Source organism: Sminthopsis crassicaudata, chromosome 4 (assembly GCF_048593235.1).
Source record: "Sminthopsis crassicaudata isolate SCR6 chromosome 4, ASM4859323v1, whole genome shotgun sequence".
NCBI classification, from domain to species: Eukaryota; Metazoa; Chordata; class Mammalia; order Dasyuromorphia; family Dasyuridae; genus Sminthopsis; species Sminthopsis crassicaudata.
In genome coordinates, this window is record NC_133620.1 from 188172049 (window position 1) to 188189034 (window position 16986).

At 31.9% G+C, this 16986-nt stretch overlaps 1 long non-coding RNA gene across 2 annotated transcripts in view; it reads right to left on the reverse strand.

Moving 5' to 3' along the window:
- The window catches only part of LOC141541211 (uncharacterized), a 106337-nt gene that overhangs the window by 79107 nt on the left and 10244 nt on the right, over positions 1–16986 (reverse strand). For both annotated transcript variants that reach the window (XR_012481687.1, XR_012481686.1), the window contains exons 2-3: positions 4083–4238; positions 2712–3067 (exon numbers count right to left, since the gene is read on the reverse strand). This is a non-coding gene — a long non-coding RNA (uncharacterized LOC141541211). The remainder of the gene's footprint in view (positions 1–2711; positions 3068–4082; positions 4239–16986) is intronic.

The window sequence follows — 16986 nt, forward strand, 5'->3', positions numbered from 1 at the left end:
TAGGTACCACCTTTTATACAAGATTTAGAGATTTCCCTCCCATATTTTGTATGTATTTTGCATTTACTTATGTAAATGTTTCCTGCAGAAGAAGGGAAGCATCTTGAGTGCAATAATTATTTCACTTTACGATTTGCATCACTATCATTTTGTACACTATTTGACTATAATAAGTATTTCATATATTAATCATTAATAAGGAATGAAAGAATAGATCAAGTATTTATACTAGTTGCAATGCTGTAGAAGTCCTTGAGGACCATAAAAATAGACCATGTCTGAAAAAGAGCACTCTGTCTATCTGCAAATGTTTTATAATAGCTTCAATCACCACATGTCACCTGTAGGAGTCTGGGTTCTGAAAATACCTATAGGGTTTGATTTGTTGAAAGAGAAATATGAACTATAGCATCAATTTATGCTTATGCACTCATTCCATATGCAACTCTTCTCACATTGTTCCACTATAGTTTCTCATACAAACAAGAAGGAAAAGTTAGTCATTCCTTTAGATGAAACTCCTTTTTCACATATCTATAATAAAGAATGGTTCATCCTAATGTACTTCAATAATAAGCTAATCAACACCTTAATCCCTGTTGGAGAGAAATTAAATATATGACTATACACAGTAACATTATATTAATGTTGAACTATTGAAACAAATATCTTCCATGTATACATATATACATATATATATATATATATATATGTATACTGTTGGGTTAGAAAAGAGTAAAAAGGAACATTCCTATCTAACAGAGGACAGTTTTTGTTAGCTCTTTATTTTAGTCTTTCAATCATTTTTTTTTCTTCATGCTGCATGTTAATAATAGCAAGTCTTCTGTTTTCTCAGGCATCTAAAGCAAATGAAAGGTTTTTCTGTTATTGGTAACCCTCACATGAACTCACTGATCGATGGTTAAAAGGCAAAAGGCTCCAAACAACATATGTTGCTAAAAAAAAGCCCTAGGGTAGGGAGCATAATTTTGATTTAATAGCAGCAGAGTCTAGGCAATGTGCTACTATCCATATGATCTCACAAGAGCATGACTGAAATGGACAGTATTTTCAACTGTGATAGAAATAGTTTTATTTTCAGCACACTAAAAAAGAGGAACATATTTTTAAGAAAAAGTAGCAGAGGTAGTAGAAAAACAATGTGGAAATATTATGAATATTAACTATTCCTGATTGCCCATCTTCACTAGAAAAATAGAGGATTCAGACAGTAATTTAACCTATGGGGCTTTGGTAAAGACATATGCAATCTTTTATAAATAAAGCAGCATTTAAATACTGATAGAAATATTTTAAAAGTAATCAAAATTTCAAAGTGTATAATTATATAAACCAATTCATATAAGCTACTTTAATGAATGTATTTTAATTTAGGGTCACACTTGTTAATTTATTTAGTTGAAGACTATAACATAGCATAGTAACTAACTATGGATATTTCTGCTTTAAAAGCACTGAGAATTGATTTCAAATCATTTGAAATGAAATGAAATGAGTACTATATCAACCACAGATTTGTAGGATCAAAAGATCATAGAATAATAAAACAGGAAGGGTCCTTAGAGATCATCTAGTATAACCTGTTCATTTTGCAAATGAGAAACAGAGGCCCAGAGAAATACAGTAAATTACTTAATACTTCAAAATTTCAATTTTCGGGAACAACATAATTTGCTTGTTGCCTTATGTTTTGGTCAGATCACATTTGAAGAACCATGTTTCATTCTGGTATAGCACTTTATGGAGGACATTTGCTATATCAGAAAGTTATTAGAAAAGAATAAAGAGTAATTTTCTTATTCAGCAGTTTTCAGTTATATCCAACTCTTTGTAATTCCATTTGGGGTTTTCTTGGCAAAGATACTGGGAATATTTGCCATTTCCTTCTCTAGCTCATTTTGCAGATGAGACTATTGGGGCAAAGAGGAATAAGCTCAGGGCCACACTGCTTATAAGACTAAATTTGAACTCAGGTCTTCCTGACACCAGTCCCAAAATTCAATTCACTTTGCCACCTATCTATTCTGAAAAGGTATAATGAGAAATATACAATTTATGTTAAATACAGGTCATATATAATAATGAGGAGTGTTTAGCTTAGAGAAGAGAAAATTTATGAAAATATAATCATTGACTTCCACTGAAAGGCTTTGACCTGAAAGAAGGATTTGATTTATTTTGTTTGGTCCCAGAAGTCAGAACTAGAAGCAATGAATACTCTTTTCAAAGAGGTGTGTTTATGTTCTATATAAGTAAAAATGTCTTAACAATTGGAACTCTCTAAGGTAAGAATGAACTGCTTTAGGAGGTATTGGTTTTCCTTACATTAACAGTATTCAGGCAAAGATTGGCTAATGACCATTTGCCTATTAAAAATGAGATTATTTTTCATATATATATATATATATATATATATATATATATATTATATGTTTGTGTGTGTATACACATGTACATATTACCAGTAAAGTCTCTGCCATTTCAGAAATTTTCTAATTATCTAAGTAGTGGAGCCAGAATTACTTGCATGCTAAAAACAGATTTTGTGACAATAGGAAACAACAAATGAAAGTATTCTAAAGTAAAAGTTCTGTTTCATTATTGAGGATTCACAGAATAGTGACAAAATGATGTTTTAAGAATGAACATTAACAATAGTGACATTTTATAAGTAGAATATTTTATATTACCTTGAAAATAGAAGGAGGAAAAATGAGCCAAATTCCAAAATTGAGTCATCTTTAACAACCCTCATGGGAAAAGAAAACAGGAAGACTGTCTTGAAGAAGAGTTGCCTTGACATGCTTGACCAGAACAGATGGGCCAATAGTAGAATGACAGCACAAGGCAATGGCAGAAAAAGCAGACAACCTGCCAGACCTGGAGCCCTCCATTTCAAGAATTAAATAAACTTTTCAAGCTTCCAAGCTGATAGCCACCCAGCAGGATGGAATCCCCATCAAGGCTTTCCAGACGGTATTATATTTTGGCCGAGTCCTCTGTCCAAAATTATGGTCCAAAACTCATAAGCAAGCTGTGCGATACCCTGGATTTGCAATAAGAAAAGCATTCCTATTGTTAGAAACTCATCTAAACAGATAGATATCATTTGGAAAAAATAAAAATACAAAATCAATGCCATAAAGACCAAATCATTTGTTAATGCCAGCAAAGGGAATATGTATATATATATATATGTATGTATGTATGTATATATACACGTATATATGTATGTATGTATATATACACGTATATATGTATGTATGTATATATACACGTATATATATATATATATATATATATATATATATATACACATATATTGTCTGCAAATAGAGTTTCTCTCTTCTGTCTCCCCAACTTTAGGAGTGAATCATAAATACATTGTAATGCAACCTGTTTTGAGGCCTTATTCTTTTTGAAGTGTGTGTGTGTGTGTGTGTGTGTGTGTGTGTGTGTGTGTGTGTGTTTGTACTCATTTCTCACAGTCCAGAGTGTGAAGCCACCTGGATACACAAATTACTGTTGGCAATTGGCACTATTTTCCTCACTGAAAGCCAACTCCTTGACAAAGGACTGTCACGGGTTATTTTCATTACCAGAGGCTTCACTGTTCATTGGAATCCTGACAGGAAGAAAAGAAAAGTAATTTTTTGTATATTCATCTTTGTTTCTATTCAAAGGTAATAACTCCATTATTATATAAATTATTATATCAGCACTTCATAGTTTAGAATACGATGTCTTAAATTATAAGGGTATTATTTTTTTTAGTTATTCTTCTCATCTTTTCTTAAAGTTGCTTCTGGAAAATGAAAAGTTGTTAATTTTTTCTTCATTTCTTTTGCAAAATTCCAAAACAATACTCTGAAATAGTATTATAAGAGATCACTAGTTCAATGGTTTAACTTAAGCTCTTTTGAAAAATATCTGTCCCTCTTAGAATGAATTAAGTTTAATTAGCTTTAAAAAAAAAAACACTATATGTCAAAAATTAAAGTTCTAGTCATTATTTTTTAAGTGTTGGAGAAATTAAAGACAAAAAATGAAATAGTGCTTACCTTCAAAGAGCTTGCATAACATTGGGATTGGTAAAAGTGAGTACATAGATATGTAAGTTAAAATTTTAATTAAACATGCAGACATGCACAAACATCATAAAGCCAGTAACTTAATGAAATTTGTCCCATCTCATATCCAGGAGTGAAAGGACTGATCTAAATGGACAAAACAGGAAAAAAAAAAAAAAAAAAAAAAAAAAAAAGAAAAAGAAAAAAAACCTCAGGTTTGTAAAAAGATACCTAATCAGATCAATATTAACATATTCAAAAAAACAAGTTTAAGGGAATGTTAATGCAGAAAGAATGAAAGCTTAGAATTTAGTAATTACTGGTTGTTTTTGAGTCCTTCCCAGAAAAGAAGCAGCTAAGTTTAGCAGCTCACTAACAAGAATACTCATCAAAACTGAGAGCTCTCACATAGGTTCTTTGTATGTATACCTCCTTTCCATTCTTCTCCCTTACTTGCCCCCAGACATTTTTAACTCAACTAGTAGATGGAGGGCTGTACCTGAAGTCAGGAAAACATGAATCCAAATTCAACCTTCAACTCTTTCTGTCTCAGTTTCCTCAACTGTAAAATGGGAGTAATAATAGCATTTGCCTCACAGGATTGTTGTGAGCAACATATGAGAAAAGATTTATAAAGTTTTTAGAACGGTAACTGATACATGGTAGGTATTTAATAAATTATTCTGCTTCTTCCCTTCTTATCCCTTCTTTTCCTCCTTGCTTTCCTCAGTTCACCTCCTGTCAAACATTCCACCTCCTTCTCCTAAAACATTTGAAGGCACACATTTCATTTCATTTGCTTGGGGCACAAAAAATTACTCTGTTCAAAGACTACAAAAAGCAGAACAACTTTGACTTTTGATATAGTATCTATATTAACATGTTATCATTTTTAAATGACATGCCATAAGATAAATCATGTTGCTCACTGACATAGACTAAAAAAGCAAGTTGTCATGCCAAGGTCAGAACAAATATGATTTTTTAAAAATTCAAAATACTGAATAAGCTCCCTAAAGTCCTTCCTAAAGTTTCATGTGGGTCCAGAAAAAGACTGACTTACTCTTAATCCAAACAAAAAGAAAAAAAAACTTAGATGTTTTCCTAACCTCCAGTTCAACCATCATTTCACTAGCCTGGGAGAAGTCATTATCAGCTTTTTGGGAGCTTCTTATTGTCTGACCTTTGATTATTGCTAATGATCCTCAGCTGCTCAGCTGCCTACTCTCCCACTTATGCCCCTCTTTTTGAACTTCTGTCTCTGATTAGACGTTCTCTCAAGAAAAAAAAATGTGTTTGATAAACATGACTGCTACTCCACCATATGCACCAAGGCTCCACTGAGGATGAAAGCCCTGGAGAATGTAACACACGGGAAGTAATCTGGTGTGAGAATCCTCTAAGGTCAAGCAAGATAAAAACTAAAGCTAAGTCCCCACTGCTTTTAGGGGATTAAACTTGTATTCTTTCATATCATAACTGCCCCCAAGTTCCATGGTAGTAAATGCACATGGATATCAAAGTAACAGAAGGAAATATCAATGAATGAGACTGGATTTCCAAAAGAAAATGACAAGCATTTAAAACAATAACTAAATTTTCTACTTACTATGGGCCCCTGGTGTATCAAATTCATAACAGTACTTAAATGAGAAAAGCTTACTTGCAAATAACAAGTAAAAATCACTTGTAACTAGAAACTAAAGTCATGCTGACTTTCCCCAATTAAAGAAATAACCACAGTGGGGGATCTCTTAATTCTACCTGCTTTACAAAGTTTTCCTAGATTGATCAGACAAGGACTGATTTTTTCCTCTCTCTGTCCTTAGCCTGGTCTTGGAATTCCCATGGCTAAACCTTTTCTTTTGCAATATATGCCAGAGTACCATAATTTCCAAATTCTTAGAATGTTTTAATCTTTAACCTGGAGATAATACCAATTCTTATAATGTTTCACTATGCATTGGTTGAATGTCTTCTTGGTCTTTACTAGTTCATCCTCTATCTTATAAATTTGTGTTAGTTTTGTGAAGAATTCAAACAGTAATTCCATTCAAATTAAGAAATATGGAAAGTGACAATAGGAAAGACTAACATTTAGACTGAAACAAAGTTTTTGTTTTTGTTTTTGTTTTTTCCCCAATAATACACAGGAACTACTATCAGGAAAGAACAGAGTTAAAGCAGCTCACCACACCACAACTACTGAACCAGAAGTGCAGAAAGATAATGCATTATCTTCTTCTCAGATTCAAAATTAGTAGGGATTTAACAAGCCTAGTAAAAAGACCACTGAGAATTCATGAAAGAGTTAGGACTACTATATCAAGTGCTGAGAAACTCAAAGTACACCCCTCTGGGGAATTTATTTTTCTTAAAATACATCTCAGAAGACAGGTAGAAAAAGTTCTAACAGTGTTTTTGGTTTCATTTGTTTTGTTTTGTTTTATTTTCACTGAAGCTAGTCCATTAAGGTGTAGGGTTATATTCATAATTAAGCATGGGGTTTATCACTTTTTCCATAAGGAAAAAGTCTTCACCTAGTCTTGTGCAAGGCACCAGAAAAAGAGAAAGCTACACAGATCATCCCCATCTTTGGTACAGATGGAAAAGGGGACAAAAAGGAATCCACAACTGAAGGAAATAAATTACCAGGACAAAGAAACTTGAGGAGAAAAATAAAACTCAGATTTGAATATAAACACATGACATTTAATATATAAGCATGGAAAGGTGTTTAAAAGAGGAGATTAAACTTTCAAGCTTACTTTATAGAGCTACGACCAAAAAAAAAAAAAAAAAAACCTGCTAGTTATTTCAGGTGATTCATATGATTATAAATGATACTAAATGATTTTATAAAGAATTCCCAAAGATTACTTAATCTTTGGCAAGATACTGCAGGAACATATTATGGTCTTATCTTTAATGCCCATTGAAAACAAGGGTTTCAGAATGGAAAACTGATTTAAGAAGTAAACAACTGTATTTTAAAAATATATCTCAAAGAGACTTCTGGGAACCAAGATGATGGAGTAAGCAATAAATTATCATAACTTTCTCATATTCTCTTCCAAACAACCATAAAATAGCACAACTAAATAAATTATAAAACAGAACCAACAAAAAAAACAGCAAAAATTACTGGTGAAACAATCTTGGAGCTCAAAAAACTTGAAAGATCAGCAGGAAAGATTTGTCTCATTCAGGTAAAATGGGAGTGTACCACAATATGGGAAACATCCCAGCAAGCCAGGAGCAAGCCTCACCTCAGTAAACCGGTGGTAGACTCTGAGTTGTAGTGCAATGGAGTAGGTGAATCTCAATACCAGTACACCTTTTCCCTGCCAAGTGTATCAGCATAGGTAGGGGCAACAGGCAAACTCCTGCTCTGAGAATCACAGCCAGACATATATATGCTTCATTGTAGCTTGAGGAAATGCAATAATAGTCCACCAGTTTCAGTACACATCAGACAATAACACTAGGACTCCAGCTCTCAAGTAAGAATTCTGGGTCTCCTAAATACCACCCTCTCCTAAAAAAATCCCCTCAGAGCAGCCACAGAGATTAGGATACCCTGTGGGCTTCAGGGCAATGTCAGTGCAACAACAGATAAAGGGCTAAGGCCTACAATCCCTAGAACAAGAACCCTGAGATAATTTGCAGAGCTCAAGTTTAAAAGAAAGGAAAAAGGCCAAAAAAATAAAAACACAACAGAAGAAAGTGACCATACAAAATTTTTATGGTAATAGAGAAGATCTAGACACAAACTCAGAAGAAGATAATAATATTAATACACCTATGAGCAAAAACCCAGAGAAAAATAAGAAGTGGTCTCAAGTCTAGAAAGAACTCATGGAAGTGTTCAAAAAGGAGTTTAAAAATCATATGAGTGGTAGATCCCTCCAAATTGGGAAAATATATGAGTGATCCTCTTGTATCAATCAGAGGATTATGGGAAAAGCGTTAAGAACATGAAAAAGAAAACAATGGCTTAAAAGGTAGAATTCACCATGTGGCAAAGATTAAAAATTCCACTTAAGAAAACATACATTGAAATTGAAAGCATACAGTTGGCCAAATTGTAAAGGGAAACAATTTCTTAAAAGTTAAAATTGGACAAGAGAAAGCTAGTAAGTCCATAAAACAACAAAATTCAATCAAATGAATTCAAAGAATGAGAAAATAGATGGAAATGTAAAATAGCTTATTGGAAAAACAACTGACCTAGAAAATAGGTCACAGTGGTGACAATATCAGAATCACTAGGCTATCGGAAAGCCATAGTCAAAAGGAGATCCTGGCCAGTATCTTTCAAGGAATTGTAGAAGAAAACTGCCTGATATCCTGAAATAAGCATTGGAAGTATCTCTTGATCACCTCAGGAAAGAGATCCCAAAATACAATCTTCAAGGAACAGTACCAAATTCTAGAACAATCAAGTCAAGGTAAAAATACTATAAGTAGCCAGAAGAAACAACTCAAATACTAGAGAGCCACAATCATGATTACATACAGGTCTTAACAGTTGCAAGATTAAATAATAGGAGGTTGTGGAATATGACATTTTAGAAGGTAAAGGAGCTAGGAATATGACCAAAGGTCACCCACCTAGTGAAATTGAGCATGATACTTCAAAGGGAAAAATAGTAATAATGCTTTAGAGAATTTTTTCATATGAATAGAACTGGTTTTAATTTCTTCATTTGAAAATGGTCAGTTTATATGTTTGGCCATTTATCAATTAGAGAATGGCTTGTATTCTTATACATTTGAGTCAATTTTTTATATTTTTTTAGAAATGAAGCCTTTATCAGAATCCTTGGATATAAAATTCATCTCCCCAGATTACTGCTTCCCTTTTAATCTTGCCTGCAACTGGTTTTGTTTATATAAAAAGGCTTTAACTTAATATAATCAAAATTATCCATTTTGTATTCCCAAATGTATTCTAGTTTTTCTTAGGCCACACTTACCTTTTTTCTCCACAGATCTGAGAGGTATACTATCCATTTCTTATAGTATTGCCTTTTATTTCTAAATCATGAACCCATTTCATTAGGCATTTATTCCCATCTAACATCCTATACCAAGGTAAGGTATAAGATGTTAGATGTGAATCAATGTCTAGTTTTGCCATACTAATTTCCAATTTTCTCAGCAATTTTTGTCAAATAATGAATATTTATCCTCGAAGCTAGAGTCTCTGAATTTATAAAACACTAGAGTACTATAGTCATTGATTATTATTTCTTATGAACTTAATCTATTCCACTGATCAGCTATTGTATTTTTTAGCCAGTACCAAATGGTTTTGATAACCTCTGCTTTAAAATATAGTTTTAGGTTTAGTATGGCTAAGCCACCTTCATTTGCACTTTTTTTCATTAATTTCATTGAAATCCTTGACCTTTTGTGCTTCCAGATGAAACTTGTTATTATTTTTTTAAGCTCTGTTAAATTTCAATCTGATTTATATGGCACTAAATAAGCAGGTCAACTTAGATAGTATTGTCATTTTTATTGTAATAACTCAGCCTACCTATGAGCACTTGATGTGTTTCCAGTTGATTATATCTGTCTTTATTTGTGTGGAAAATATTTTTTGTTCATATAGTACCTGTCTGTCTTGGCAGGGAGACTCCTAAATATTTTATATTATCTACATTAATTTTAAATTAAATTTATCTTTGTGTCTCTTGCTGTTGGACTTTGTTGATAACATAAAGAAATGTTGATGATTTATGTGGATTTATTTTGTATCTTGCAACTTTGCTAAAGTTGTGAATTGTTTCTAGTAGTTTTTGTAGTTCATTCTCTAGGATTCTCTAAATATATCATATCATCTGCAAAGAGTAATAATTTGATTTTCTCATTACCTACTCTAGTCCTTTAATTTATTTTTATTCTCTTATTGCTAAAGGTAACATTTATAATACAATATTGAAGAATGATGGTGATAGTGGGCAACCTTGTTGCACCCCTGATCCTATTAGGAATGGTTTTAGTTTGTCCCCATTAAATATGACACTTGCTGATGATTTTAATTAGATGCTAGTGATCATTTTAAGGAAAAGTTAAGTTATTCCTATATTTTCTAGTGTTTTAATAGGAATAAGTGTTGAATTTTGTCAAATTATTTTTCTGCATCTATTGAGATAATAAGATGATCTTTGCTAGTTTGGTTATTTATATAGTGAATTATGCTAATAGCTTTTCTAATATGGAACCAGCTCTGAATTTCTGGTATAAATACCACTTGGTCATGGTATATTATCCTGGTTATAATTTGCTTTAATCTCTTTGCTAAAATTTTATTTAAGATTTTTGCATCAATGTTCATTAGGGAAAGTGATCTTTAATTTTCTTTCTCTGTTTTGACCCTATCTGATTTAGGTATCAGAATTATATCTGTGTCATAAAAGGAATTTGTTAGGACTCCTTCTTTCCCTATTTTTCCAAATAGTTTGCATAACATTGGAATTAATTGTTCATTAATTACTTGGTAGAATAGACATTTAAACCTGGAGATTTTTTCTTAGGGAGCTGGTTAATAGCTTGTTCAATATATTTTGCTAAAATTGGAATATATAAGTAACATTTCTTTCTCTGTTAATCTGGGTAATCTATATTTTCATGTGCATCTCTATTTCATTTAGACTATCAAAGTTATTGGCATACATTCAGGCAAAATTGCTCCTAATTATTGCTCTAATTTCCTCTTCATTGGTAGAAAGTTCATTCTTTTCATTTTTGATATTAACAATCTGATTTTTTCTTTCTTTTTTTATAATCAAATTAACTAAATGTTTTATCTAATTTTCATAAAACCAAATTTTAGTTTTATTTAATACTTCAATAGGTTTCTTATTTTCTATTTTATTAATCTTCCTTTTATATTCAGAATTTTTAATTTTGTATTTAATTGGAGAGTTTTAATTTGTTTTTTTTTTTTTCGAGTATTTCTTCCGTTGCCTACTCAATTAATTGCAATTAATTGATCTTCTATGCAAGTAAGTATCTAGAGATAAAAAAAAAAACTTCCCCTTAGAGCTATTTTGGCTGTATCACATAAATTTTAGTATTTTGTTTCATTATTGTCATTATCTTGGATAAAATTCTCCATTTTGTCTGTGATTTCTTGTTTCACTCACTCATTCCCCCCTCCCCCAGGCTGGGGTTAAGTGACTTGCCCAGAGTCACACAGCTAGGTAGGAAGTGTTAAGTGTCTGAGACCAGATTTGAACTCTGGTCCTCCTGAATTCAGGGCTGGTGCTCTATCCACTGTACCACCTAGCTGCCCCCTCACTCATTCTTTAACAAGAAATAATTTACTTTTCAATTAATTTTTGGTCTAGGGAAAATCTTGACCCTTTATTATATGTAATTTTGTTATATCATGATCTGAAAAAGATGTATTTATTATTTCTGCTTTTTTGCCTTTGATTTTGAGTTTTTATGCCCTAATACATGGTCAATTTTGTGTAGATTCCATGTAGCGCTGAGAAAAAATATATATATATATTTCTTTGTCTCCATTCACTTTTCTCCAAAGGTTTATCATACCTAACTTTTCTAAAATTCTAATTGCATCCTTAACTTTCTTCTTATTTGTTTTGTGGTTTGATTTATCTAATTCTGATAGAACAAGATTGAGACCTCCCACTAGCAGAGTTTTGCTATTTATTTCTTCTTGAAGCTCTCTTGACCTCTCCTCTATGAATATGGATATTACACCATTTGGTGCATTATGTTAAGTATTGGTATTACTTCCTTATCTATGATATCCTTTAGCAAGATGTTGCTAAGAAGAGTAAGAGATTCTGCTCCAGCCTTTTATCTTTACTCAGCATGTATCACTCTGCTTTAAATATGTTTCTTGTTAAAAACAAACAAACAAACAAACAAACAAACAAACAAACAAAAAAAAAAAACATATTGTAAGATTCTGACTTTTAATCCAGTCTGCTATACACTTCCACTTTATGGGAAATTTCACTCATTCATATTCACAGTTAAAGTTATTAACTCTGTATTTCCCACCATCTTAATTTTCTCCAAGTTATACTTTTCTTTTTCCTTTTGTTTGCCCTACTCCCCAGTGTTTTGCTTCTGACCATCACCTCCTTGAAAAAACCCTTCTCTTTTATAGCCCTTTATCCCTTTCTTATCCTTTTCCCCTCTACTTCTGTTTTCCCTTCTATTGACCTTTCTCTTTCCTTTCCCTTTTCCCCTTCTACTTCCCTGGGGAAGAGAAATGAAAAGAATAAATGAAAATTTTACACAGTTAAAAGATTATGTGATGATCAATTGTGATGGACTTGGTTCTTTTCAACAATGAGGTGATTCAAAGAAATTCCAGTAGACTTGTGATGGAAAGTGCCATCCACATTCAGAGAGATAAAACTATGGAGAATGAATGTGGATCAAAGTTTAGTATTTTTACTTTTTGTTGCTATTGTTTGTTTGCTTGCTTATTTTATTTCCTTTCTTATGTTTTTTCTTGTTTGATCTGATTTTTTTTTTTGCACAACATATATGTTTAGATGCAGAAAAAGCATTTGATAAAATCCAACATCCATTCCTACTAAAAACGCTTGAGAGTATAGGAATAAATGGACTATTCCTTAAAATAATAAGGAGTATATATTTAAAACCTTCAGTAAACATCATATGTAATGGTGATAAACTAGAACTTTCCCTGTAAGATCAGGAGTGAAATAAGGTTGCTCACTATCACCATTACTATTCAATATAGTACTAGAAACTCTAGCCTCGGCAATAAGAGCCGAGAAAGAGATTCAAGGAATTAGAGTAGGAAATGAAGAAATCAAATTGTCACTTTTTGCAGATGACAAGATGGTATATTTAGAGAACCCCAAAGACTCTGCTAAAAAGCTATTAGAAATAATTCAGAATTTTAGCAAAGTCGCAGGATACAAAATAAATCCACATAAATCCTCAGGATTTTTATACATTACCAACACAATCCAACAGCAAGAGATACAAAGAGAAATTCCATTCAAAATAACAGTCGATAGTATAAAATATTTGGGAATATATCTACCAAAGGAGAGTCAGGAATTATATGAGCAAAATTACAAAACACTTGCCACAAAAATAAAGTCAGATTTAAATAATTGGAAAGACATTCAGTGTTCTTGGATAGGCCGAGCGAATATAATAAAGATGACAATACTCCCCAAACTAATCTATTTATTTAGCGCTATACCAATCAGACTCCCAAGAAACTATTTTAATGACCTAGAAAAAATAACAACAAAATTCATATGGAAGAATAAAAGGTCAAGAATTGCAAGGGAACTAATGAAAAAAAAAGTCAGAGGAAGGTGGTCTAAGTGTACCTGATTTAAAGTTATATTATAAAGCAACAGTCACCAAAACCATTTGATATTGGCTAAGAAATAGACTAGTTGATAATGGCATAGGTTAGGTTCACAGGGCAAGATAGTGAATAAAAATAGCAATCTAATCTTTGACAAACCCAAAGATCCCAAATTTTGGGATAAGAATTCATTATTTGACAAAAACTGCTGGGAAAACTGGAAATTAGTATGGCAGAAACTAGGCATGGACCCACATTTAACACCACATACTAAGATTAGATCAAAATGGGTCCAAGATTTAGGCATAAAGAACGAAATCATAAATAAATTGGAGGAACATGGGATGGTTTACCTCTCAGACTTGTGGAGGAGGAAGGAGTTTGTGTCCAAGGGAGAACTAGAGAGCATTATTGATCACAAAATAGAACATTATGATTATACCAAATTAAAAAGTTTCTGCACAAACAAAACTAATGCAAACAAGATTAGAAGGGAAGTAACAAATTGGGAAAAAATTTTTACAGTTAAAGGTTCTGATAAAGGCCTCATCTCCAAAATATACAGAGAATTGATTTTAATTTATAAGAAATCAAGCCATTCTCCAATTGATAAATGGTCAAAGGATATGAACAGACAATTTTCAGATGATGAAATTAAAACTATTTCCACTCATATGAAAGAGTGTTCCAAATCACTATTGATCAGAGAAATGCAAATTAAGACAACTCTGAGGTATCATTACACACTTGTCAGATTGGCTAAAGATGACAGGAACAAATAATGATGAATGTTGGAGGGGCTGTGGGAAAACTGGGACACTGATGCATTGTTGGTGGAATTGTGAAAGAATCCAACCATTCTGGAGAGCAATCTGGAATTATGCCCAAAAAGTTATCAAAATGTGCATACCCTTTGACCCAGCCATACTACTACTGGGCTTATACCCCAAGGAACTACTAAAGAAGGGAAAGGGACCTGTATGTGCCAAAATGTTTGTGGCAGCCCTTTTCATAGTGGCTAGAAGCTGGAAGAGGAATGGATGTCCATCAATTGGAGAATGGTTGGGTAAACTATGGTATATGAATGTTATGGAATATTATTGTTCTATAAGAAATGACCAACAGGAGAAATACAGAGAGGCTTGGAGAGACTTACATCAACTGATGCTGAGTGAAACGAGCAGAACCAGAAGATTATTATACACTTCAACAATGATACTGTACGAGGATGTATGCTGATGGAAGTGGATTTCTTCAACATAGAGAAGAGCTAATCCAATTCCAATTGATCAATGATGGACAGAATAAGCTACATCCAGAAAAGGAACACTGGGAAATGAGTGTAAACTGTTATTTTTACCTTCTGAATCCAATTCTTCCTGTGCAACAAAAAATTCGGTTCTACACACATATATTGTATCTAGAATATACTGTAATATATTTAACATATATAAGACTGCTTGCCATCTGGGGGAGGGGGTTGGGGAAGGAAGGGAAAAAATCTGAATAGAAGTAAGTGCAAGAGATAATGTTGTAAAAAATTACCCATGCATATGTACTGTCAAAAAAAGTTATAATTATAAAATAAAATAAAAAAAGAAAGTTCTTATATTTAAAAAAAATATGTTTAGAGGAATTGTACATGTTTAACATATATTAGTTTGCTGTTTTGCAGAGGAAAGAGGAGGAAAGAGAGAGAAATTTTGGAACACAAGGTTTTCCAAAGGTGAATATTGAAAACTATCTTTGCATGTGTTTGTAAAAATGAAATATTATTGAATAAAAAAATTAATAAAAATCGAATACTAAAAATTGTCTTGACATGTAATTGGGAAAATACTATTTGAAAATGGGAAAATTATTTCTGAGAATACAATTTGGATTTCTGAATTTCAGCTTACTATAGAGATAATAGTATCTTGACCCATTATAGAGTATGCTTACAAAAACTAGTAAAAAAAATGAGAAAGAGATTTTCATATATCTATCTCTAGATTGGTGAACATATCTATACAAAGATATGGATATATTCACCAATTTATACCATAAATATCAGAGAAAACCATATTCAGTAAGGAATCCAATATCAGGTGATTATATATACCTACACATATACACATAGGTGTTACATACTTATAACATATGTATATGCATCGATACATAGAACCTCAAAGTTTAATTAAAAAGCAAGATAGTTCTTAAATGAGAAAGTAAGTTTGACTTCGAAGGCATTAATGAGACTTTAGTTTGATGAATCTGTGGCTTGATTAAAACTGGAAATGTATTCCTTATGATAAAATAGGGCAGCTTTTTATATTGAGAAGGTTTACTCATTCAAGGATATCTTGGAGGCAGAGAAGCATGATGGAGAATATATAAAGATCTAATGTTATATAAGGGAAAGAATTTGTTCCAGAAGTCCCAGGATGCAATTTGAATCATAGAGCCTCCTAGCCATGTTACTTGCTATACTTGTTTTGAACAAACCTTTTAACCTTATAGCATTACTTCTTCCTTATTAAAATTAGGGTGTGGGACCTCTCATATCCCTACTAGCGAAAAATATATGATTCTATAATCTACTACACTGAAAAACAAGTTATTATTGTCAGAAAATACTGCAGAATACCTGAATAGTAAAGAAAAAAGATAAAAAGTTTAAAAAAGACAATAAGTCTAATAACACAGGTATAATAAAATAAATTAAATTTCAGTTATCTATTTGCTTTCACTGTCTGCCAAATAACAAACAAAAAATAAAATCTGACTGTCTGAATACTTCCTAATTTGCATTAGTAGTAAATGTATCCTTCTATAGGTAGATAAACCAGAAAGGGACATTGTTCTGGATTTTATTATTATAATTATGAAAAAAAAAAAACAACTATTGTTGGAAACTTTGGAAGAAAAAAAAAACACTCTTACCTAGAGTTTGTACTAAGCATAGTTTGCCATATATTTTTTTCTAGTTCTTTAAAGTTTTATATATAACATTGAATGAGCAAATTAATTCAGATAGTATTATAATATGTATCATTGTCTCAATTTACTTATGTCAATGACTATTTCTCCAAATACTTGAGCCTGTCTTCATTTTTCAATTTCAAAGTTGAATTTATAGAGTTCCTATATGTGTTTTGGTGATTATACTTCCAATTATTTTGTAAATTCTATAGTTATTTTATATAAAATTTATCTATCTCTTCCTGCTGATTTCTGATTTACATGGACTTATTTTATACTTTTTAAAGTTTATTATTATTGTTTCAATTAGTTGATTCTTTCAGGAACCTGTTTTATCAACTTCATAAAGCCCCAGTATAATAATATGTTTGATAGCTATTCCCTCAATTTATATTTTGCTTTTTCTATTTCTATTATAGCTGATATATCTAGCACTATATCAAATATTAGTGGTGATAATTGATTGCTAATAATCTCTACTTTACCCTCAATCTGTAAACTCATAAAAATTTGAAAATGACATGCAACAGAGAGACACAGCTACCACACTAGATAACAAAAGAATTTTGACATAAACATTGT